This window comes from Poromitra crassiceps (assembly GCF_964638095.1).
Source record: "Poromitra crassiceps genome assembly, chromosome: 8".
NCBI lineage: Eukaryota > Metazoa > Chordata > Actinopteri > Beryciformes > Melamphaidae > Poromitra > Poromitra crassiceps.
This window is the reverse complement of record NC_139629.1, coordinates 150,001-176,851: the sequence shown is the minus strand read 5'-3', so window position 1 is coordinate 176,851 and position 26,851 is coordinate 150,001. Positions and strand designations below refer to the sequence as shown.

Sequence of the window (26,851 nt, the reverse complement as noted above, 5' to 3'; positions counted from 1 at the left end):
CACCCCTTTGGCACTCAGACCTGAGCCTACTAAATATTTAATGAACCACTCATGATTGTCAAAACTGTTTTTTATTTTCGAAAATGTTTCATGTAACATGTTCTTTACTTCAGTGGTGCAATGCTTGTTTGAGCTAAAAATCCACAGCAGAAGCTTTTTCTATTAATTAATAAATGAAGGAGAAGAAATGCCAGCACTCTGAAAATGTCCTTTTGTTAATTTAATTGAAGCAGATGGCAGGTACAAACGTTTCCACAGAAGTCTTCCTCAGTGTACCGTAACTGTTTTTTCTGTGAGTGTGCTTGCTTATCCCCTTTTTCATCTATTAATTAATAAAGCCTAGACTTAGAATCAGGGGAGACAATTAGGGGTGCACCGATCACGTTTTTTGCCACCGATCACCGATTGCCGATCACCTATGAGAAATATCTGCCCAACCGATCATCGACCGATCACCGATTACTAGGGGTGGGGGAAAAAATCGATTCACCTAAGTATCGCGATTTTTAATGTCACGATTTTTTGGATCGATCTTTTATTCCAGAATCGATAATCGCAAATAAATAAAAAATAAAAAAAACATTTTTTTTTTTTTTTTTTTTTTTTTGGGTGCTTGCAGTCAGGCCACTCACTGAACAGCAGGCCAGGCGCCGCCTACTGGTTTACTAGTGGTTTTATTACTTTATTAGTTAGTCTGAAGTAATAATTACACTTCAGGGTTAAAGTGGGTGCATCTCATTGTAAAATTGGACTTCAAACGGCCCAAATCTGGCTTCAAACGGCCCAAATTTCACGCGCGTTGGCCCATATCGGCCTGGCCTGCTTGGTATCTAATAGGGGTGGGGGAAAAAATCGATTCACCTAAGTATCGCGATTTTTAATGTCACGATTTTTTGGATCGATCTTTTATTCCAGAATCGATAATCGCAAATAAATAAAAAATAAATAAAACATTTTTTTTTTTTTTTTTTTTTTTTTGGGTGCTTGCAGTCAGGCCACTCACTGAACAGCAGGCCAGGCGCCGCCTACTGGTTTACTAGTGGTTTTATTACTTTATTAGTTAGTCTGAAGTAATAATTACACTTCAGGGTTAAAGTGGGTGCATCTCATTGTAAAATTGGACTTCAAACGGCCCAAATCTGGCTTCAAACGGCCCAAATTTCACGCGCGTTGGCCCATATCGGCCTGGCCTGCTTGGTATCTAATGCCCGGCCTGAATTATGATCCCAGTCCGCCCCTGTTTTTAACTATATCGCCCAGCCCTACTCATGATATATAATATAGAGTCTCTAGTGTATGATTCAACTTTTCCCATGTTCTAATCTAGTGTAAAAAAGCAAACAAACTGAAAAAAGAAAAGAAAAAAAGAAACAAAAATCGCAATAAATCGTAATATCGAATCGCAATAATCGTAGAATCGCAATACTTAAGAATCGCAATATAAATCGAATCGGCACCCAAGAATCGTGATAGTATCGAATCGGGAGATAAGTGAATCGCCACAGCCCTACCGATTACCGATTACCGATCACCGATATATATATATATATACGCCCTGGGGTGTCCGTAAAAACACGAGGCAGGAGACAGATGGGAGTTCAACCGTTTAGTTGTCAGTTCTCTTCAGTACAGTACAGCAGTATAGGCTCTTTACAGCATTATGACAGGAATAGTAGGATTGTGTGTGGTCTGGAAAAAGGAGGCAATAAAATATACAAACAGGTCAGTAACCAAGCTTGCTGTTATATAGGCCAATTATAGTGATAATTAACAACTAATAATATATAAATGATAATTAGGTAAACTGTAAGTCAGTTACTCTTAAACACCAGTCTTGAACCATGACTAAAGCCAAAGAGCTCCCACTCATAGAACCGGGGTTATGCACAATAACCGTCATACATTGGGATCCGCATCGAACGAACATCAAAACGACCCGCCCATCGAGGCCGAGTTACAGTGTTATAATTAGCAGCACTATGAGTGCGATCTACATAATGGTGACAGGGTTACATGACGGGAGAAGCAACAGAATCACAAGCTACACACCAGCTAAACTCCATCTGAGTAGTGGCATTAATTAGCGCAACAGACAATCAAACGGCAAATGCACGCCTAAACAAACGTTATTGCAATGATTGCAGGTAGATCGATCTAAAACCAAAAGGGAATGCAATACAGGAATATTAACATAATAATGACTTACTGGTTGGTCATATACGCACACATGGAAGAAGGGGATTAGAACATGTTCAACTGATGTTAAAAGAAAGGAAGAAAGTCCGTCTGAACGGAGCGCACATCCACATACTCAGCCGCACACTTTCGCTTCCTTCAAAGTGCCCGCGGGAACATCAATGCTTGCGTGGAAATTGTCTGTGTGTGCGCGTGCACTACCCCGACTACCACAGTACCAGCGTGTCAATCTGGGACTTTAATACACACGGACTTAACAGCATGCAAATGCCTCGGTAGGCGGGAGGACTGGAGGTAACTTCTCTCTGCTGAGGCTGCTCTAATCACCAGCTGATTTGTGTGATTCAAAGACGCAAGGGGTGTGTTGACAGTCTGGTGCGGTGTGTGCATGGAGGTGAGTACACTGACGAAAGCAAAGCGTGTGCTTTGCAACACAATGATATAAACGTTAGAGCACAATATGAAAGTTAAACGATAGACATTGAAGACATGAAAATGGGCTGCCTCATGTTTCTCACGTGCAGCATGATCGGCTATGCGATCGGCAACATTAAAGGAATATCGGAAACAGCAGATCACATATTTGAGGTCCAAATCGGCCGATACAGATTGCGTGTCGATCGATCGGTGCACCCCTAGAGACAATGCAACATTTCACTCAAAAAAAAAAAAAAAAAAACATTTTTTTTTTTTTTTTCCGAATTTCGATTAAAAGTCGACTTTGGCCAGCGAATTTCGAATAGTGTTTTTGCTAGAAATGCCCATCCCTACTCTCAACACATACAAATACACCACAACAACACAGAGATGTGAGTGGGTGTTTCTCTCAACACATACAAATACACCACAACACAGAGATGTGAGTGGGTGTTCCTCAACACATACAAATACACCACAACAACACAGAGATGTGAGTGGGTGTTCCTCTCAACACATACAAATACACCACAACAACACAGAGATGTGAGTGGGTGTTTCTCTCAACACATACAGATACACCACAACAACCATTCTAGCGTTTCACCTCGGGCTCTGAATAGCTTCTTAAGATAAATAAAATGCTCCTGCAGAGCACATTGACCTATGCCAAAGACGATGGGATATCAAAGCAAGACACTCCAACTTCCAGTCACTTCCTGTATCTGTGCCACGGAGGTATCGCCACTGCCACACCCACTTAGGAGACTGGTCAGCCAATGAAGCTTCATACCATTGACAGACAGCCAATCACAAGCTGATGACCACGCCCATTTAGGAGACCGGAAGAGTTCCATTTCTTATTATTGGTGAAGCCTGCAGTGAAGTGTCTCTCTCTATATTAAAGGTCTCTGCCTACGCCCTGTACCCACTTCCTGTCCTCTTCCAGACCCAATGCTGTGAACACACCTGTGTATACTGTATACCTATCTGTATTATGTGTTTAACCTGTGTAAACTGTATACCTATCTGTATCATGTGTTTAACCTGTGTAAACTGTATACCTATCTGTATTATGTGTTTAACCTGTGTAAACTGTATACCTATCTGTATTATGTGTTTAACCTGTGTAAACTGTATACCTATCTGTATCATGTGTTTAACCTGTGTATACTGTATACCTATCTGTATCATGTGTTTAACCTGTGTATACTGTATACCTATCTGTATCATGTGTTTAACCTGTGTAAACTGTATACCTATCTGTATCATGTGTTTAACCTGTGTATACTGTATACCTATCTGTATTATGTGTTTAACCTGTGTATACTGTATACCTATCTGTATTATGTGTTTAACCTGTGTAAACTGTATACCTATCTGTATCATGTGTTTAACCTGTGTAAACTGTATACCTATCTGTATCATGTGTTTAACCTGTGTAAACTGTATACCTATCTGTATTATGTGTTTAACCTGTGTAAACTGTATACCTATCTGTATCATGTGTTTAACCTGTGTAAACTGTATACCTATCTGTATTATGTGTTTAACCTGTGTAAACTGTATACCTATCTGTATCATGTGTTTAACCTGTGTATACTGTATACCTATCTGTATCATGTGTTTAACCTGTGTAAACTGTATACCTATCTGTATCATGTGTTTAACCTGTGTAAACTGTATACCTATCTGTATCATGTGTTTAACCTGTGTAAACTGTATACCTATCTGTATCATGTGTTTAACCTGTGTAAACTGTATACCTATCTGTATCATGTGTTTAACCTGTGTAAACTGTATACCTATCTGTATCATGTGTTTAACCTGTGTAAACTGTATACCTATCTGTATCATGTGTTTAACCTGTGTAAACTGTATACCTATCTGTATCATGTGTTTAACCTGTGTAAACTGTATACCTATCTGTATCATGTGTTTAACCTGTGTAAACTGTATACCTATCTGTATCATGTGTTTAACCTGTGTAAACTGTATACCTATCTGTATCATGTGTTTAACCTGTGTAAACTGTATACCTATCTGTATCATGTGTTTAACCTGTGTAAACTGTATACCTATCTGTATCATGTGTTTAACCTGTGTAAACTGTATACCTATCTGTATCATGTGTTTAACCTGTGTAAACTGTATACCTATCTGTATCATGTGTTTAACCTGTGTATACTGTATACCTATCTGTATCATGTGTTTAACCTGTGTAAACTGTATACCTATCTGTATCATGTGTTTAACCTGTGTATACTGTATACCTATCTGTATCATGTGTTTAACCTGTGTAAACTGTATACCTATCTGTATCATGTGTTTAACCTGTGTAAACTGTATACCTATCTGTATCATGTGTTTAACCTGTGTAAACTGTATACCTATCTGTATCATGTGTATAACCTCTGTAAACTGTATACCTATCTGTATCATGTGTTTAACCTGTGTAAACTGTATACCTATCTGTATCATGTGTTTAACCTGTGTAAACTGTATACCTATCTGTATCATGTGTTTAACCTGTGTATACTGTATACCTATCTGTATCATGTGTTTAACCTGTGTAAACTGTATACCTATCTGTATCATGTGTTTAACCTGTGTAAACTGTATACCTATCTGTATCATGTGTTTAACCTGTGTAAACTGTATACCTATCTGTATCATGTGTTTAACCTGTGTAAACTGTATACCTATCTGTATCATGTGTTTAACCTGTGTATACTGTATACCTATCTGTATCATGTGTTTAACCTGTGTAAACTGTATACCTATCTGTATCATGTGTTTAACCTGTGTAAACTGTATACTGTGGAGTCTCGTCAGCCTACCCCCTGACAGGTGAGAGCAGGAGGCCAGCCAGCCACCACAGTGACGTCAGAGCAGGGGGATCCCAACAGAAACGCTGTCTGGGACGCGTCATCACTGATAGGTACTTCCCCAATTATGTCCTGAATCAGTGGGACCGCTAGCAGCCGGGCGCTGTTAGGAACAGAGCGCCCGGCTGGAACAGATCCCCAATCAGTGGCCCTAGAAAAACAGACGCCGCTCTGAAGCTCACTGTGTGGCCGGTTTTCCTCCAGGTGGAAGCGCTCCTTGCTGTCGGGCGGTAAGTCAGATTTCCACTCCTCTCCCTAAACATTCTCGTGTCATAAAATGATGTTGCCTGACAGACCCTCTCTCCTCTCGTCCACAGGCACGTTACTGGAGCACTTAAACGAGGAACGGAGCCCTGGCTACGTGGTGGGGAGCAAACCCCCTCACTGGCCCCAGGCTAACCCAGCCTACTTTAGTTATATATATTTCATGGACATACCCCGATAAGGGAAGAATTTTCATTTTGGTGAATAAAACAACGCTCCGGCGTTTAAAACTGTTTTTCTGTGTCTTGGATTGAATCAGAGTTGCCACAAGTGGTGGAGAATGCAGGCACCGATCCCGCTACCTCTCGCACCATGGAGCAAGCACAGGCTCTGGTGGCCCTAATCCAAAGCCAAACTGACCTTCAGCAGGCAGTACACGAACTGATAAAAAAAATAGAGAAAGACGGCTCGACTTCCCGGGCTCCAGGAGATGTCCTCACTAAGCAGACCCCCGACGATGATATCGAGGCATACATGGAGCTCTTCGAAAGAACGGCGGTGCGAGAGGGATGGCCCGCAGCCCACTGGGGAGGCATCATCGCGCCCTTCCTCACGGGCCAGGCACAAAGGGTTTGCTGGGACATGTCCATGGGAGAGGCCCGCGACTTTGTGAAGCTGCGCACCGCCATCCTCGCCAGTTACGGCTACAGCCTTCCTGCTCGTGCACAACGGTACCATGGCTGGAGGTACACCCCGGACCAACCGCCCCGCTCCCAAGTCGCCGATTTGCTGAGGCTCACCCAGAGTTGGCTCACCTCCACCGGGGAGCCCCCATGGATAGAACGCCTCGTAATAGACAGATGTATCCGCTCCTTGCCGCCCGACGCCCGAAAATATGCTGCCCAGGTGAGCCCCTCATCGCTGAACGCATTGGTGGCCTTGCTAGAGAACCACCAAGTCAGCGCCGACATGATGCGCCACACGCAGAACGAGCCCCTCCGAAAGCCCGCCATAGCCGACAGACCCAGCCGAGACAGCCGACGCCGGCCACCGCCGCTACAGCCCCCGACCCAGAGGGACCCTCGGGCCCAGGCCGACCGAGTGAGTCGGCAGCTGAGGAGGTGCTATGTCTGCGGACAAGAGGACCACCTCTCCTGGTCCTGCCCCGACAGGGATGTGTCGATGCCTTCCGCCGCCGGAGACGAACCACGGCCCTCCCTCCACACCGGAGGAGCCCCTCGCCAGCAGGCGACACTGCCGGTCCGGGTGGGCCGCATCGACACCCACGCCCTCCTAGACTCCGGTAGTGTGGTGACGCTCGTGCGGGCTGACCTCGTGGAGGTCCTCACTACAGAGACAATGCCGGTGACGTGCGTCCACGGGGACGTGAAGAGCTATCCGGTCAGTTATATACGGGTCCAGACCCCGAAAGGCGACGTAAAAGTCGCCGCCGGCGTGGTGCCCAACCTCCCGGTCCCGCTCCTGATAGGCACCGACTGCCCCCTATTCAGCCGGTACTGGAGTCACGGTCGTCGGCCGGAGAAGCCCCGACGAGAGAAACCGAGGGGAAAAAGGATGGCCCGGCCGCGCCTGGCCTGCCCAGCCTTCCGGCCGGGATCAGACGGACCGCAGTCCGAACCATCAGCCGCGGAAGACGGTCCAACCCGGCCAGCCGAGTCGGACACGCCTCCTCTCGACGAGGACCCTTTCGCGGAGTTTCCGCTCCCGGACGACCCTGGACCTCCGGGCCGCGGAGAGTTTGCCTCGGCCCAGTGGGCCGATCCGAATTTGGAAGCCGGCCGCCGCGCCGTCGCTGGCATCGATGGCCAGCACTGTTCCGGGGTGAGACAAAACTTTCCACAGTTTATTGTTAAACATGGGTTGTTGTATCGAGTCGCCAAAACTCCGGGGGGGGATTTAATAGAACAATTGTTAGTACCAAAAACATACGTATCCAGAGTGTTGTATTTGGCCCACACTCACCAACTGGGGGCCCACTTAGGGGTCCAAAAAACGTATGATAGAGTGCTACGCAGATTCTATTGGCCAGGCATAAAGAAAGCCATTGAACTGTTCTGTCGTTGTTGTGGCGAGTGCCAGAAAACGGCACCCCGGCCAATGTACCGGAACCCACTGATTCCACTGCCAATCATCGAGGTCCCGTTCTCCAGGCTGGCCATGGATATCGTGGGCCCTCTCCCGAAGTCCAGCCGAGGACACCGATACATACTGGTAATAGTGGATTATGCTACTCGTTACCCTGAGGCAATACCTTTACGCACCGCTACTGCCAAAAATGTCGCTCGAGAACTGTTCCTGCTATTTAGCAGAGTGGGAATAGCGGAGCAGGTACTCACAGACCAAGGGTCCTGTTTTATGTCCAGAGTAATGACGGCGTTATACAAATGGCTGAAAATCACCCGTATCAGAACTTCTGTTTATCACCCCCAGACCGATGGACTTGTCGAGAGATTCAACCAAACCCTGAAAAAGATGCTAAAAAAGCTGATTGACGTGGACGGAAAAGATTGGGACCAACTCCTCCCATACGTGCTGTTCGCCATACGGGAGGTGCCACAGGCCTCCACCGGATACTCACCGTTCGAACTCCTCTACGGCCGAAACCCCCGTGGCCTACTCGACCTGGCCAAGGAGGCCTGGGAAAGCCAGCCCTCCCCCCTCCGGAATGTTATCGAACATGTGGAGCGGCTCCAGGAGAGAGCCAAAAAGGTCTGGCCACTGGTACGGAGTCACATGGAGGAAGCCCAAGCAGCCCAGGCGCGCACCTATAACAGGGGAGCCAAAACCCGGCAGTTCCAGGTAGGAGAGAAGGTCCTGGTGCTGGTGCCCAGCCATGACTGCAAATTCCTGGCAAAATGGCAGGGACCATTTGAAGTAACCGAGAAGGTCGGGCCAGTGAATTACCGGGTCTGTCAGCCGGGGAGGAGGAAAGGCCATCAGATATACCACATAAACATTCTGAAGCCATGGCACGACGCCGAGAGACCCGGCCCCCTAGCCCTCCTCACCCACGCACAACCCAGGCCACCGCAGACGATCCCCGTGGACATCGGACAGAGCTGCCAGGACGGACACACGCTATCCAACACGACATTGAGACGACGCCGGGAAAAGTGGTGCGACAGCGGCCCTACCGCATCCCCGAGGCCCGGAGAGAAGCCATCCGGGGTGAAGTGAAGAAAATGCTCGAGTTGGGCGTAATAGAAGAGTCCCACAGCCCCTGGTCCAGCCCCATTGTCATTGTGCCGAAGCCAGACGGGACGCTTCGGTTTTGCAATGATTTTAGAAAACTGAATGAAATATCCACTTTTGATGCATACCCGATGCCAAGGGTAGATGAATTAATCGAGCGGCTGGGGCCCGCTCGATTCGTGAGCACCCTGGACCTCACCAAAGGCTATTGGCAGGTACCCCTAACCAGACGGGCGAGAGCCAAAACAGCATTCGCGACCCCCGACGGCCTATTTCAATACCGCGTCCTCCCCTTTGGAGTACACGGCGCCCCGGCCACATTTCAGCGACTGATGGACAGAGTCCTCCGGCCCCATCGCGCTTATGCGGCGGCATATCTAGACGATATCGTCATACACAGCAGCAGCTGGGAGCAGCACATGACACAGCTGGAAGCGGTGCTGGGAGCCCTCCGCCGAGCCGGACTCACCGCCAACGCCAAGAAATGTAAATTGGCATGGACAGAGACAAACTACCTGGGATACACCATAGGCCGGGGGTGCGTAAAACCCCAAATAACCAAAGTGGAGAGGATACAAAATTGGCCCCAGCCCAGGACGAAAAAACAAGTAAAATCCTTCCTGGGCCTGATTGCATATTATCTAAAATTTGTAAAAAATTTTGCCACCATAGCAGCCCCGTTGTATGACTTAACGCGCCAGAAGCTGCCCCACCATGTCAAATGGACGGAGGAAACAAACGCCGCATTCTGTGCCCTAAAGGAGGCGCTCTGCCGAGAGCCGGTGCTGATAGCCCCAGACTTCGCTAAGCCATTCATCCTACACACAGACGCCTCAGGAACAGGAGTAGGAGCAGTGCTGGCGCAGGTAATAGATGGGGATGAACACCCCGTTACCTTTATAAGTAGGAAATTGCTTAAACATGAGAGAAACTACTCAACCGTAGAGAAGGAATGCCTGGCGGTGAAGTGGGCCATTCACTACCTACGCTACTACCTATGGGGCAGGGTATTCACCCTCATCACGGACCACGCCCCCCTAAAATGGATGGCGACGAACAAGGATAAAAATGAGCGGGTAACGCGGTGGTTCTTGGAACTTCAGAACTATAAGTTCAAAGTGGAACACAAACCAGGAAGAGAGATACCACACGCAGACGCCATGTCACGCCGAGATGAAGCAGGGGAAAGTGAAGCTCCCCGCACTGGCAGCGAGCTTAGGGGGAGGATGTGTGGAGTCTCGTCAGCCTACCCCCTGACAGGTGAGAGCAGGAGGACAGCCAGCCACCACAGTGACGTCAGAGCAGGGGGATCCCAACAGAAACGCTGTCTGGGACGCGTCATCACTGATAGGTACTTCCCCAATTATGTCCTGAATCAGTGGGACCGCTAGCAGCCGGGCGCTGTTAGGAACAGAGCGCCCGGCTGGAACAGATCCCCAATCAGTGGCCCTAGAAAAACAGACGCCGCTCTGAAGCTCACTGTGTGGCCGGTTTTCCTCCAGGTGGAAGCGCTCCTTGCTGTCGGGCGGTAAGTCAGATTTCCACTCCTCTCCCTAAACATTCTCGTGTCATAAAATGATGTTGCCTGACAGACCCTCTCTCCTCTCGTCCACAGGCACGTTACTGGAGCACTTAAACGAGGAACGGAGCCCTGGCTACGTGGTGGGGAGCAAACCCCCTCACTGGCCCCAGGCTAACCCAGCCTACTTTAGTTATATATATTTCATGGACATACCCCGATAAGGGAAGAATTTTCATTTTGGTGAATAAAACAACGCTCCGGCGTTTAAAACTGTTTTTCTGTGTCTTGGATTGAATCAGAGTTGCCACAATACCTATCTGTATCATGTGTTTAACCTGTGTATACTGTATACCTATCTGTATCATGTGTTTAACCTGTGTAAACTGTATACCTATCTGTATCATGTGTTTAACCTGTGTATACTGTATACCTATCTGTATCATGTGTTTAACCTGTGTAAACTGTATACCTATCTGTATCATGTGTTTAACCTGTGTAAACTGTATACCTATCTGTATCATGTGTTTAACCTGTGTAAACTGTATACCTATCTGTATCATGTGTTTAACCTGTGTAAACTGTATACCTATCTGTATCATGTGTTTAACCTGTGTAAACTGTATACCTATCTGTATCATGTGTTTAACCTGTGTAAACTGTATACCTATCTGTATCATGTGTTTAACCTGTGTAAACTGTATACCTATCTGTATCATGTGTTTAACCTGTGTATACTGTATACCTATCTGTATCATGTGTTTAACCTGTGTAAACTGTATACCTATCTGTATCATGTGTTTAACCTGTGTATACTGTATACCTATCTGTATCATGTGTTTAACCTGTGTAAACTGTATACCTATCTGTATCATGTGTTTAACCTGTGTAAACTGTATACCTATCTGTATCATGTGTTTAACCTGTGTAAACTGTATACCTATCTGTATCATGTGTATAACCTCTGTAAACTGTATACCTATCTGTATCATGTGTTTAACCTGTGTAAACTGTATACCTATCTGTATCATGTGTTTAACCTGTGTAAACTGTATACCTATCTGTATCATGTGTTTAACCTGTGTATACTGTATACCTATCTGTATCATGTGTTTAACCTGTGTAAACTGTATACCTATCTGTATCATGTGTTTAACCTGTGTAAACTGTATACCTATCTGTATCATGTGTTTAACCTGTGTAAACTGTATACCTATCTGTATCATGTGTTTAACCTGTGTAAACTGTATACCTATCTGTATCATGTGTTTAACCTGTGTATACTGTATACCTATCTGTATCATGTGTTTAACCTGTGTAAACTGTATACCTATCTGTATCATGTGTTTAACCTGTGTAAACTGTATACCTATCTGTATCATGTGTTTAACCTGTGTATACTGTATACCTATCTGTATCATGTGTTTAACCTGTGTAAACTGTATACCTATCTGTATCATGTGTTTAACCTGTGTATACTGTATACCTATCTGTATCATGTGTTTAACCTGTGTAAACTGTATACCTATCTGTATCATGTGTTTAACCTGTGTATACTGTATACTAGGGCTGCACGATATTGGAAAAAACTGACATTGCGATATTCCCTGCCCCTGCGATATATATTGCGATATGAAAAAATACAGATTTTCACCAGATTACCAGAATAGCTCTATTTTAAAGAAAAGAATACTTCTAGAATGATTGGGATGATTTTGTAGAGGAGTCCATCTGATTTTGGAGGGGAAATTAGGTATTTTAATGTTTCTCAACCACTGGGCTGTCGCCTATACTGTAGGCCTCAGAGCGTCATCTATCAGGGTGCATACACATTTTGACCAATGGATTTCCATGACTTAGGGCCTGTGTCCACCTAGCGTCTTTTCATCAGCTCCAGCGTCTATTTTCAATTGTTTCCAATGGGGGGAGAGCGTATGCGAGCGCACACGGACGTCTAGAGAAAGTGCGCTGCGTCCAGCGTATATTTTCGGCGTTTTTGTGCGCCCGGCTCCAGCGCTCCCAGCGCTTCCAGCTGAAAATATTTTAACTTTTCAGAAAGACGCTGGTGTCGGCTGCTCCTTTTCTGGTAACTAATCATATGGAAAAACTATCGCAACAGAGACAGAACGGCTCAATTGTGGGAGCAGATCGGCTAGACACTTAATATTTCTGGTGAGTGTTGTGCTTACTGCTTTTAATAGCGTAGCCTACCTGTGTTGTTAGCTTGCTAGCTGTCAGCTATCAAGCTGAACTAACGTTACTTGCAGACTGCTTCCTTGTATATTGTGCGCTGGGATCAGCGTTCCCCAGCGCACTCCCAGCTTTTAACGTCGGAAAAAGAAGCTAGGTGGACACAGGCCCTTAGGCTACATACATGAAAAAGTGAGTAAGTTATGACATTCTACTTTAAAATGTCACTAGCCTACACTTCACTTAGTGTAATGCAGCCTTTAAAACCAGGGAAAGACAACATGTATGCTGTATCACCATATTACCATATCCAACATCTAAGACCATATAGTCTCATATCACAATATTGATATACAATTGATATATTGCCCACCCCTAATATTGAGTGCCAGAATCTACCTCCCAATTATGCTATTTGCAGAAAAACATTAGATTTAATTGATTATAATCACTGCTTTCAACTTCTTTCGTTCTTCTAACGTTTCAATAAATCAACAATGAAACACCCCTGCCACTTTACACACTTGGTCTGACCCCCCGGAAACCCCCTCCAGAAACGACCAAGTGGTACACTCCGCATCTGCGGAGTTCCGGTTTTTGAGCGCAAGGCTGGCAGTACAGAGAGACGAGGATTCACATGCAGCCGACCGGTGACAAACAATTAATTCGTGGAAAGTAATAAATATACATTTAATTGCCCAGATATGTCTCTTCTCTTTTTATTTTCACTGACATGTTTTGTGTAAATAAGTCGCTATGTATGATTAACTCTACCGTAACGTTACTGCTATCATGTGATGCAACATCAGAGACTTGAAGGGGAGAGACAGCCACAGTGATAACACGGACAACTTCTCAGTAATCAGCCTTCGTGTCATAAGTTGCGGTCTTGCTTTTTGGTGTTTCAAGAGTAAATATCTCCACTCCACGGACATGTTGAGTTACAGCAGCCAGCCTGCTGTATGCGAGTGCGCTGCAAACTGTGGACAAGTCCGCCTCCGCAACCACATCGTTTACAGACGGGCTACTGTCAGCAACGCAACATGAGCAAAAGATAATTCAATTTAGGTCTCTGTGCATGTTTGTTGTGTTGAAGCTAAGCACTAAATGAGTGAGTACAGTAGCGGGGCGTCTCTCTCCTTTGAGAGAGCCTGCATTTCACTCAGTAGGCTACCCCTAAAGTGAGAGTTTATCAAGCAACATGACGAGTTAATTTGCTTTTGACATCGCACGTCCTGCGATGTGACTATCGCGCATGCGCACATCGCAATGTCGATGTGTAAACGATATATCGTGCAGCCCTACTGTATACCTATCTGTATCATGTGTTTAACCTGTGTAAACTGTATACCTATCTGTATCATGTGTTTAACCTGTGTAAACTGTATACCTATCTGTATCATGTGTTTAACCTGTGTATACTGTATACCTATCTGTATCATGTGTTTAACCTGTGTATACTGTATACCTATCTGTATCATGTGTTTAACCTGTGTATACTGTATACCTATCTGTATCATGTGTTTAGAAGCTAATCTTACCTATCTGTATCATGTGTTTAGAAGCTAATCTTACCTATCTGTATCATGTGTTTAGAAGCTAATCTTACCTATCTGTATCATGTGTTTAGAAGCTAATCTTACCTATCTGTATCATGTGTTTAGAAGCTAATCTTACCTATCTGTATCATGTGTTTAGAAGCTAATCTTACCTACCTATCTGTATCATGTGTTTAGAAGCTAATCTCACAATTTGCTTTACACCTATTTTTTTTAAAGAGTTGGCTTTCTGAGGAAGAGACTTCATGTGCTGGTGTCACCGTCCTCTCACTGGTCCTGTGACTGCTCTGGACCAGAGAGAGGCCAGATTGAGCAGTGGCCTTGGCCAAGGGAAGGGAGTCCTTGACTGGCATCCAACTCACACATTGAGCCTCTATCTCCACCAACTGGGCACAGAGAGGGTGCAGTATCACCCACACACGCACACACACACACACACACACACACACACACACACACACACACACACACACACGTATAGGCAAATGGACAGCAGAGAATTGACAGCACGCAGCCAGTGAGATGCTGATGGCAGCTGAACAGAAGCTGTGAGGGAGGAGAGATGGGGCAGAACAACATAACACAGAGTGGGTTTGGCACGGTGTCCTTGAAGCAGGGCCTGTGGTCAGCTCATCTCCCTGGCACCGGTGCATGCTGCGCTGCCTGCTCTCTGCTGAGCCGCCTGCTCTCTGCTGCGCCGCCTGCTCTCTGCTGCGCCGCCTGCTCTCTGCTGCGCTGCCTGCTCTCTGCTGCGCTGCCTGCTCTCTGCTATGTGTGCCATCCCCCTCACAATAAGGACACACACACGCCCAATGCTGAGTGCTACCAAACACATGATGATGTTGTGGCCAGCTGCTGGTGGTGGTGGTGGTGGTGGTGGATGTGGGCCCAGTCACTTGTGGACTTGGAAGAGATCAACTTCCTGGTTCTGTTTAACAGCAGTCATGTGAAGGTCAAGTGAACGCACGGCAGGCAGCAGCCTGGAGACAATAGAAAACGCCAGAGGAACCACACTAGTTGTGAGTATAGTCCAGCTTTGTACATATTCTAAGTTATTAAGGATCCAAATGTGAAAAATTAAATTAAGTAAATAACTCAGAAAATTACGTGAATTGGAAATGTATCAGGTTGAACAACTCTGTACAAGCAGCAACATGGGGGAAACCTAGTTTTGGTGTAGTCTTACTGTGGGCACGGGAGCTGGTTTGTTGTAGGCTCATTGTGGGTGTCTTTAAAAAAAAGCCAATACTTAACACGCCTGCTGATGGATGATTTGTTCTGGCTTATTTTCTAGCATGTCAGACAGGCAGCACTGCATGTCAGACAGGCAGCACTGCACGACAGACAGGCAGCACTGCATGTCAGACAGGCAGCACTGCATGTCAGACAGGCAGCACTGCGTGTCAGACAGGCAGCACTGCATGTCAGACAGGCAGCCCTGCACGACAGACAGGCAGCACTGCACGACAGACAGGCAGCACTGCATGTCAGACAGGCAGCACTGCATGTCAGACAGGCAGCACTGCGTGTCAGACAGGCAGCACTGCGTGTCAGACAGGCAGCACTGCGTGTCAGACAGGCAGCACTGCACGACAGACAGGCAGCACTGCATGTCAGACAGGCAGCACTGCATGTCAGACAGGCAGCACTGCGTGTCAGACAGGCAGCACTGCGTGTCAGACAGGCAGCACTGCACGACAGACAGGCAGCACTGCACGACAGACAGGCATCACTGCATGACAGACAGGCAGCACTGCATGTCAGACAGGCAGCACTGCATGTCAGACAGGCAGCACTGCATGTCAGACAGGCAGCACTGCATGTCAGACAGGCAGCACTGCATGACAGACAGGCAGCACTGCATGTCAGACAGGCAGCACTGCATGTCAGACAGGCAGCACTGCATGTCAGACAGGCAGCACTGCATGTCAGACAGGCAGCACTGCATGTCAGACAGGCAGCACTGCATGTCAGACAGGCAGCACTGCATGTCAGACAGGCAGCACTGAGTGACTGAGTGAATATATGTGAGGAAACATTGGAAATAGCAGTAATAAATCAGTGCCACTTCAGGGTCAAATGAAATGAGGGGGAATAAAGTGTCCTGTATTTGCATCATGCATTAAGCTGCATCTTATGCATCTCAAACTGCAGCACTCCTCAGCACAAAGCCTCTGGATGAGCCACGCCTCCATATCAGGCAGAGACAAAGTAAGTGAAGCTTACAACATGAAACATATCAGGCAGAGACAAAGTAAGTGAAGCTTACAACATGAAACCAGAGCAATTTGAAACAATCAATACTGAAATGACATGAATGCTTCAGTTCACAGTGCAACAAATAAATACATGTGGTGTAAAAACACTCCAGCAAGTGAAACACAGCAGAGACACCACTGCCTGCAGAGATCTGATTCTGAGTCATCCACACTGAAATAAACAGAGGAAAGAAAGACTTATTTCTAGATATTACATTCCCACACTGCAGTCTCTTAATTATTCATGTCTCCTATAGAGACAGAGACAGGATGTTGGAGACGACTATAAAGAAAACAGAGCATGATGGGACATGTAGTAGGGCTGCTAGAACAATAACGGGTGGATCTTTGTTGGGCCGCAAATGACACAGCTCAGTGGTTTGGTTGCTACTCCTGACAAAGGGAAGGAGCACCTTAAAAAAGCACATATAAAAGCAACACGGGCATCTGAGAGCAGCACAGGAATCTGAAGCTCCACTCCGCTCCAAGGCACACGCTTGAAATATTGATGACCCTCCATGGCGTTCTATTCTGCACTATGGGAGAAGCCTGCCTTCTTATCTCCAGGCTGTCTGGACCACCACCACCACCACAGCAGCTACAGCGCTCAGCCAGCCAGCTCACTCCCAAGCTCAACATTCTTCTCCTCGAGATCCCATTACCGAGCCAGTCAGCAGCCAGGCACAAAGTCCTATAATCAGCCTAACTCCCACACATATCTATATACAGTATATATACACAGTATATCTATAATAACTATATATATGATCAAGCCCCTGAATATAGACTGTGACAGAACAGCAGTACTTCATGTGTCCAGATTGCCGCGGTGCTCGTGTGAGCAGAGTGAGTTCTTTCCTCATGAGCTGCTGGTGGCAGTCAGTGGCCAGTGAGTGGTCTTCCTCTGTGATCAGTGAGTGGTCTTCCTCTGTGATCAGTGAGTGGTCTTCTTCTGTGATCAGTGAGTGGTCTTCTTCTGTGAGCAGTGAGTGGTCTTCCTCTGTGAACAGTGAGTGGTCTTCTTCTGTGATCAGTGAGTGGTCTTCCTCTGTGATCAGTAGGGCTGTGGCGATTCACTTATCTCCCGATTCGATACTATCACGATTCTTGGGTGCCGATTCGATTTATATTGCGATTCTTAAGTATTGCGATTCTACGATTATTGCGATTCGATATTACGATTTATTGCGAGTGGTCTTCTTCTGTGAGCAGTGAGTGGTCTTCCTCTGTGATCAGTGAGTGGTCTTCCTCTGTGAACAGTGAGTGGTCTTCTTCTGTGATCAGTGAGTGGTCTTCCTCTGTGATCAGTGAGTGGTCTTCCTCTGTGATCAGTGAGTGGTCTTCTTCTGTGAGCAGTGAGTGGTCTTCTTCTGTGAGCAGTGAGTGGTCTTCCTCTGTGAACAGTGAGTGGTCTTCTTCTGTGAGCAGTGAGTGGTCTTCTTCTGTGAGCAGTGAGTGGTCTTCCTCTGTGAGCAGTGAGTGGTCTTCTTCTGTGAGCAGTGAGTGGTCTTCCTCTGTGAGCAGTGAGTGGTCTTCTTCTGTGAACAGTGAGTGGTCTTCTTCTGTGAGCAGTGAGTGGTCTTCTTCTGTGAGCAGTGAGTGGTCTTCCTCTGTGAGCAGTGAGTGGTCTTCTTCTGTGAACAGTGAGTGGTCTTCTTCTGTGAGCAGTGAGTGGTCTTCTTCTGTGAGCAGTGAGTGGTCTTCCTCTGTGAACAGTGAGTGGTCTTCCTCTGTGAACAGTGAGTGGTCTTCTTCTGTGAGCAGTGAGTGGTCTTCCTCTGTGAGCAGTGAGTGGTCTTCCTCTGTGAACAGTGAGTGGTCTTCTTCTGTGAACAGTGAGTGGTCTTCCTCTGTGAACAGTGAGTGGTTTTCCTCTGTGAACAGTGGTCTTCTTCTGTGAGCAGTGAGTGGTCTTCCTCTGTGAGCAGTGAGTGGTCTTCTTCTGTGAGCAGTGAGTGGTCTTCTTCTGTGAACAGTGAGTGGTTTTCCTCTGTGAGCAGTGAGTGGTCTTCTTCTGTGAACAGTGAGTGGTTTTCCTCTGTGAGCAGTGAGTGGTCTTCCTCTGTGAACAGTGAGTGGTTTTCCTCTGTGAGCAGTGAGTGGTCTTCCTATGTGGTCTACTCAATGGATTTCCTGTACACTCATACGTTCCATGAGGAGGTTCGTAAAGCTGCTGGCATCCAATAATATCCACTACTAAGACCACCAAGTGTGTGTGTGTGTGTGTGTGTGTGTGTGTGTGTGTGTGTGTGTGTGTGTGTGTGTGTGTGTGTGTGTGTGTGTGTGTGTGTGTGTGTGTGTGTGTGTGTGTGTGTGTGTGATTGTATAATAGGCCTATATAACACACGTTTATGGGCTATTGTATGAAAACCTCCCTGTTAAAGAAAAGACGTTAAACTTATAAGGAGCTTGGGGGGAAAACTGTCCAATTGACGCCAATGCATTTTGGCAATGGGTTTCAATTTGTATTGTGTGAGTTCCTGCAGAAGTAGTGTGTGTGTGTGTGTGTGTGTGTGTGTGTGTGTGTGTGTGTGTGTGTGTGTGTGTGTGTGCGTGTGTGTGTGTGTGCGTGTGTGTGTGTGGTAAGTGAATGAGATACATGATATGGATCATGCCAGCCTCAGGACTCTGTCAATGTCAGAGTATGACGGGTTTAAACATCACCTTCTTGTTACGCCTGTACTAACTGTATAGTTAGGCCTACGACCACTGGACAGCTCTCTGCCCAATACCCTCTTTACCTACAGCAACTAACTCTGCCCAATACCCTCTTTACCTACAGCAACTAACTCTGCCCAATACCCTCTTTACCTACAGCAACTAACTCTGCCCAATACCCTCTTTACCTACAGCAACTAATGCCTACCCCACACTACAGGATAATTTGCAAGATTATGGCCAAGATTCCCCCCTCCCGATTTTCTCGGGGGTGCTCCCGATTTGAAGCGCGTCGGGCAGATAATCTTCCCAAATGATCCTGTAGTGTGTGGGGTTCAAAGATTCACAATCGGGAAGACTGCCTCTTCCCGATTGTGAATCGGGCATATCTAACATGTTAGATATTTACAACCCGACAGGCGATTGCATCTTGAGCAGAGAGCCAGTAGTAGCTGCGTTTCCATTACAGTTTTTCGCAAAATAATCTGGTCCGCGTCCGCCCGCAGCCCCGCACAGAAACAAAGAACGAGGAAATTGTCATCGAGGTGAAATACCCGTGCGTCTTTGAACGGGACGGAAAACTAAATGCTATACTGCAAAGCATGTAGCCTACAACAAGCGCTTAGGTCTCAGCTTCCCGCATCGGCGAGTGTCCGCACGGAAAAGTGAGTCAAATCAGCAGACGCGCCCCTCCACAAGACACCTGTGCAGACAGTTTTCGCCTGGCCGTGCACAGTAGGCCTACACCCCGAATGGACGCGGCTGTCCGCGCAAATATTAGTTAAACAAATCCTTTCAGTGCAAATGCATTATAAAAACAAAAAATAAAATTTGTTTAGAAAACGAAATTACACTACTACACCCGGTGCGCACACTGAATAGGCATTTTAAAAGTTAACTTCGAGCCCTGCTTCCAAGGTGAATCTTCATCATAATCTTCTAGTGTGTGGGGTTGCGTTTGAACAGACGTGATTGTGTGTGTGTCCCAAGATTGAAATGTTAAAAAATCGGCTCTCTCTGTCCTGTAGTGTGTGGGCTCTCAAGATTTTTATAATCTTCAAGGATTTGAAAATCCTGTAGTGTGGGGTAGGCATAACTCTGCCCAATACCCTCTTTACCTACAGAAACTAACTCTGCCCAATACCCTCTTTACCAACAGAAACTAACTCTGCCCAATACCCTCTTTACCTACAGCAACTAACTCTGCCCAATACCCTCTTTACCTACAGCAACTAACTCTGCTCAATACCCTCTTTACCTACAGCAACTAACTCTGCCCAATACCCTCTTTACCTACAGCAACTAACTCTGCCCAATACCCTCTTTACCTACAGCAACTAACTCTGCTCAATACCCTCTTTACCTACAGCAACTAACTCTGCTCAATACCCTCTTTACCTACAGAAACTAACTCTGCTCAATACCCTCTTTACCTACAGCAACTAACTCTGCTCAATACCCTCTTTACCTACAGCAACTAACTCTGCTCAATACCCTCTTTACCTACAGCAACTAACTCTGCTCAATACCCTCTTTACCTACAGCAACTAACTCTGCCCAATACCCTCTTTACCTACAGCAACTAACTCTGCTCAATACCCTCTTTACCTACAGCAACTAACTCTGCCCAATACCCTCTTTACCTACAGCAACTAACTCTGCCCAATACCCTCTTTACCTACAGCAACTAACTCTGCTCAATACCCTCTTTACCTACAGAAACTAACTCTGCTCAATACCCTCTTTACCTACAGCAACTAACTCTGCCCAATACCCTCTTTACCTACAGCAACTAACTCTGCTCAATACCCTCTTTACCTACAGCAACTAACTCTGCCCAATACCCTCTTTACCTACAGCAACTAACTCTGCTCAATACCCTCTTTACCTACAGCAACTAACTCTGCTCAATACCCTCTTTACCTACAGCAACTAACTCTGCCCAATACCCTCTTTACCTACAGTAACTAACTCTGCCCAATACCCTCTTTACCTACAGCAACTAACTCTGCCCAATACCCTCTTTACCTACAGCAACTAACTCTGCTCAATACCCTCTTTACCTACAGCAACTAACTCCTATGAAAGTTGGGTCATGGCAGCAACAAGCAGATAGATAAGAACTAAACAAATGAGAGCAAATCAAGATAAGACTATGAATAATGACAACAAAGGGCACTGTCTGGATGTGGATAACACAACAAATAGGCTAAGCTAAAAAAGCAGCAGGATCATCATAATGCAGAATCATGATGGCCTGTAACCATTGTAATCAAGGAGAAGCAACCCAAGCTTTGTGGTCCTGGAGCTTCAACGGCATCTGAGCAGCTTCAACCATTGTCCTCCAGACAGCCATGAGCAAACAATGTTCCTCAGGGAATATTTGCTGAATGGGAACAAGCTAAACAAATGCAATGAGCAACCAGTGGCTGTTTGCTTCCCAGCAAACGCCAGCGCTGGACTAAAAATGACTCTGTAATCAAAGGGTTTAGAGAGCAGAGAGAGGGAGGGAGGGAGAGAGGGAGGAAGAGAGGGAGGGAGGAAGAGAGGGAGATGGGGAGGGAGGGAATGATGGAGTGAGCGTATGAATGACTCAGCAGACGAGTCTCTCTCTCTCTCCTCCCTGCAGGAGATAATGGGGATCATCCATCTTCTTGCCCTCCTTTACGCCCGTCTCTTGACCACTCATCTGCATCCAGGTCAGCTGAGAAACAACACAGGCCCTCCCCAACAACTGCTGGAAAATAGACCCTTTTCACAGGGGGCATTTTGTGTCAAAAAGGCAGGGTAAATACAGGTGCAGCCCTTATTAGTGTTTTGCTTGCACCTGTGTTTACCCTGCCTTTTCGACACAAAATGCCCCCCATGAAAATGGTCTATGTATGATTTGGTAGGAGACTTTAGTCTGCCAACAGTATGTTGTGACAGCTTACAGGTCTACGCAGCGACAGTGTTTTTAATCAATCAATCCATCAATCAATAACTCATTTTGTCCGGCCACAGCTATGTTGCCGTTTTACGTGCGGTCGAGCTGAAACTTTTCAGGGGGTGTAAACAGCACTCGTGCAGGTGACCTGACGGAGCCAGGTTTTTTAATTAGGGCAGATTAATTGCCCTAATTGCCCTAAGGCTGAGGCTATAGTTCAGTGATGATGTCATCAGTGTGGATGTCATCAGTGATGATGTCATCAGTGATGATGCAAAAATACACACTACATTGCATGGAAAGACAGAGTAACTGGGCCTATAGAATTTAGGTACACGGAAATGAATGAAAGAATGGAATAAACGTAGTGATCATCAGCACATCAGCAGGATGAGAGACTCACATCAGCAGGATGAGAGACTCACATCAGCAGGATGAGAGACTCACACATCAGCAGGATGAGAGACTCACATCAGCAGGATGAGAGACTCACATCAGCAGGATGAGAGACTCACATCAGCAGGATGAGAGACTCACACATCAGCAGGATGAGAGACTCACATCAGCAGGATGAGAGACTCACATCAGCAGGATGAGAGACTCACACATCAGCAGGATGAGAGACTCACATCAGCAGGATGAGAGACTCACATCAGGCAGTGAAGTTGAGAGTAGCAGACCAAACATCTCTGCACTAAAACAAAGAACACAAACAAGAGCAAGTGAAAATGCCTCGTTGGAGCAGGAGGCACTGTTTGTTTTAACTGCAGATGAGAGTACACACTGCACACATTGTTTATTTCACACAGCAGCAGGCTAAGCTGCAGTGCTGATATTGGAATATTAGCTTAGCAGTGCTGCTGTATTGTCCCCGACTCATGTTATTCTAATGGCTGCTACTGCTGCTAAACTGCTGTTCAAACATACCTGACACATCGATTCAAATAGATGTACATGCACGCTCGCACACCTACTGACACACTGGTGCATACTAAAGAATGGATGCTGCTCACACACCTACTGACACACTTGTGCATACTAAAGAATGGATGCTGCTCGCACACCTACTGACACACTGGTGCATACTAAAGAATGGATGCTGCTCGCACACCTACTGACACACTTGTGCATACTAAAGAATGGATGCTGCTCGCACACCTACTGACACACTGGTGCATACTAAAGAATGGATGCTGCTCGCACACCTACTGACACACTTGTGCATACTAGGGCTGCACGATATTGGAAAAAACTGACATTGCGATATTCCCCGCCCATGCGATATATATTGCGATATGAAAAAATACAGATTTTCACCAGATTAGCTCTATTTGAAAGAAAATAATATTTCTAGAATGATTGGGATGATTTTGTAGAGGAGTCCATCTGATTTTGGAGGGGAAATTAGGTATTTTAATGTTTCTCAACCACTGGGCTGTGACCTACTGGTAGGCCTCAGAGCGTCATCTATCAGGGTGCATACACATTTTGACCAATGGATTTCCATGACTTACATACATGAAAAAGTGAGTTATGACATTCTACTTTAAAATGTCACTAGCCTATACTTCACTTAGTGTAATGCAGCCTTTAAAACCAGGGAAAGACAACATGTATGCTGTATCACCATATTACCATCCAACATCTAAGACCATGTAGTCTCAAATCACAATACAATATGGATATAAATTTGATATATTGCCCACCCCTAATATTGAGTGCCAGAATCTACCTCCCAATGATGCTATTTGCAGAAAAACATTAGATTTAATTGATTATAATCACTGCTTTCAACTTCTTTCGTTCTTCTAACGTTTCAATAAATCAACAATGAAACACCGCTGGTTACTTCACACACTTGGTCTGACCCCCCTCCAGAAACTACCAAGTGGTACGCTCCGCATTTGGGGAGTTCCGGTTTTTGAGCGCACGCAGGGCAGTACAGAGACGAGGATTCACATGCAGCCGACCGGTGACAAACCATTCGTGAAAAGTAATAAATATATATTTAATTGCCCAGCTATGTCTATTGTCTTTTTATTTTCACCGACATGTTTTGTGTAAATGAGTCGCTATGTATGATTACCTCTACCGTAACGTTACTGCTATCATCTGATGCATCATCAGACTGAGGGGGAGAGAGAGCTGCGGTGATACACGGACAACTTCTCAGTAATCACTTTAGCCTTCGTGTCATAAGTTGCGGTCTTGCTTTTTGGTGTTTCAAGAGTAAATATCTCCACTCCACGGACATGTTGAGTTACAGCAGCCAGTATACTAGTGCGCTGCAAGCTGTGGACAAGTCCGCCTCGCAATCACATCGTTTACAGACAGGCTACTGTCAGCAACGCAACATAAGCAAAAACAATTCAATTTTGCTCTCTGTGCATGTTTGTTGTGTTGAAGCTAAGCATTAAATGAGTGAGTACAGTAGCGGGGCATCTCTCTCCTTTGAGAGAGCCTGCATTTCACTCAGTAGGCTACCCCTAAAGTGAGAGTTTATCAAGCAACATGACGAGTTAATTTGCTTTTGACATCGCACGTCCTGCGATGTGACTATCGCGCATGCGCACATCGCAATGTCGATGTGTAAACGATATATCGTGCAGCCCTAGTGCATACTAAAGAATGGATGCTGCTCACACACCTACTGACACACTTGTGCATACTAAAGAATGGATGCTGCTCGCACACCTACTGACACACTTGTGCATACTAAAGAATGGATGCTGCTCACACACCTACTGTACTGACACACTTGTGCATACTAAAGAATGGATGCTGCTCACACACCTACTAGGGCTGTCACTTTTCATTCGAAATTCGAATGCAACTTCGAATGTGGGGGAGGGGTTCGTGTCCGATATGTAAATTGACTGTTCGATTTTTTTTTTTTTTTTTTTTATGAACCAAAATTAACCAACTGCTGCTTGCTGGTAATGTTAATCCTATGTCAGAAAAAGTCTCCAGATTTGTCGCGTTAGTCTCTTCTGAGAAAGATTGTCTCCAGGGTCTGAAAAGTTGTCTCGAGTTGGATGCAGCCAAGTTTGTGAGGCAGTGTTGTGACTGTGAGCGTCCAAGCTAACACGTCGGGCTGATGCCCGGTGGCCTGGACTGAAAAAAATAAAATAAAATAATAATAATTAATTAACCAAAAAACTTTGAATATATTCGAACGAATTTCGGGCAATTAAAGTTCGTTCAAACTTTATTTTGGGAAAAAGTGACAGCCCTAACACCTACTGTACTGACACACTTGTGCATACTAAAGAATGGATGCTGCTCACACACCTACTGTACTCACACACTCGTGCATACTAAAGAATGGATGTGTCTCAGCAGGAGTCAGACATGGGGGAGTTGAAAGCGCTGTGAGAAGGGCTCATTGAGAGGGAAAGAGCTTCTCAGGCTCTCATCTCCTTCCAATAAAACGAATCACTGATTCAATCCTGAGACAGGATGTAACCGAACAGCATCATCATGAGGTGAAGAGTTCACTGCGGTGCACAGGATTAGGATTTAAGCACGGTTCCTCTTTTCACCTGAAATAAAATGACATCTTAATCTCGTCTGCAAGGAATGGCGGCGGGCATGGAGAGAGGCAGAGAGAGACAGAGAGAGGGAGAGAGAGAGAGATAGAGGGAGACAGAGAGAGAGAGAGAGAGAGACAGAGAGAGAGAGAGGAGAGAGAGAGAGAGAAAGAGAGAGAGAGAGAGAGAGAGGATCAAGGAGAATCCAAAGAAGACAGACAGGGCAGAAAGAGAGGGAGAAGCCAAAACAGAAGGAGGAGATACTGCTATCAGAGCTCCAACATGGCAGGAAGTGACATGGGGAGAGCAGGAAGAGGAAACTGGACAGATATAGATTGGTTTGGTTTGGGAGCCACTCCTGAAAACATGTCTGTCTGTCCCATCAGGGGCCCCAGCAGCAGTGAATGTGCTTATCAAAGCATGCACACCTTGGGCCTGTTCCTATGAGGGCACAAACAGCCAGCGAACACAGAGTGCGATTGGAAGGACGACTCAATGTAGGATCTGTAGTAATGACATCCCTGTGAAGCATAAGCACATATCCTATCCTGCAAACTAGCTGTCAGGGGGTTTCTGTCATTTAAAATCTTTTCTTTTCTTTAGGACTGGGCTGTTAAGACGTGTCATTTCCCGCCTGAGCTGACAAGCAATAGGATCCCACCCTGAGGTCAAATCCACCCTGAGGTCAAATCCCAAATCTAATCTAATCAGACTGTAATTAGTGTGTAGAATACCACAGCTCAGCTCATCTCACCATGTGAAAACCTCTCAACATATGTAAGGGAGCATAGTTATTCCACAACTAGGCCTATAGTACATGTATTATAAGTCTTATGTTATGTTATGTTGTGTTGTATTATGTGTGTTGTGTTGTGTTGTGTTGTGTTTTGTTGTGTTGTGTGTAGCTAATGGGGATCCGAATAAATGAATAGTAATGAAAAACTGAAGCTGTACGAAAAGCAAGCATCCTCGTCATTATTTACAATGCATTAAAACTCTGGATTGAAGGATTTGAGCTCAATAGGAGGATACGCTCAGCAGCTTTACTCTCTCAGGTGTCCTAAATATATTATGTTTATTCTACCACCTTCAACAAGCCTGTCTTATGTACCAAAGTTCATGAGAGCACCAGCAGAGGATACAGCCTACATCATGTATGCAATGCAAGGACGTACACACAGACACACATGCCTGAGGCAAAAATATCATAGTGTTGTGTTACTCTGTTAATGTTACTCGTCATTACTCAAAACTGCCTTCATTAGACAGTGAAGACAAATTATTCACGGCTTT

The 26,851-nt window shown here is 45.7% G+C and overlaps 1 protein-coding gene across 4 annotated transcripts in view; it reads right to left on the bottom strand.

Moving 5' to 3' along the window:
* dip2a (disco-interacting protein 2 homolog A) overlaps positions 1–26,851 on the bottom strand; it is a gene marked incomplete at its 5' end in the record, with an annotated part of 240,814 nt that overhangs the window by 213,031 nt on the left and 932 nt on the right. The gene's annotated exons all lie outside the window — the stretch shown is intronic.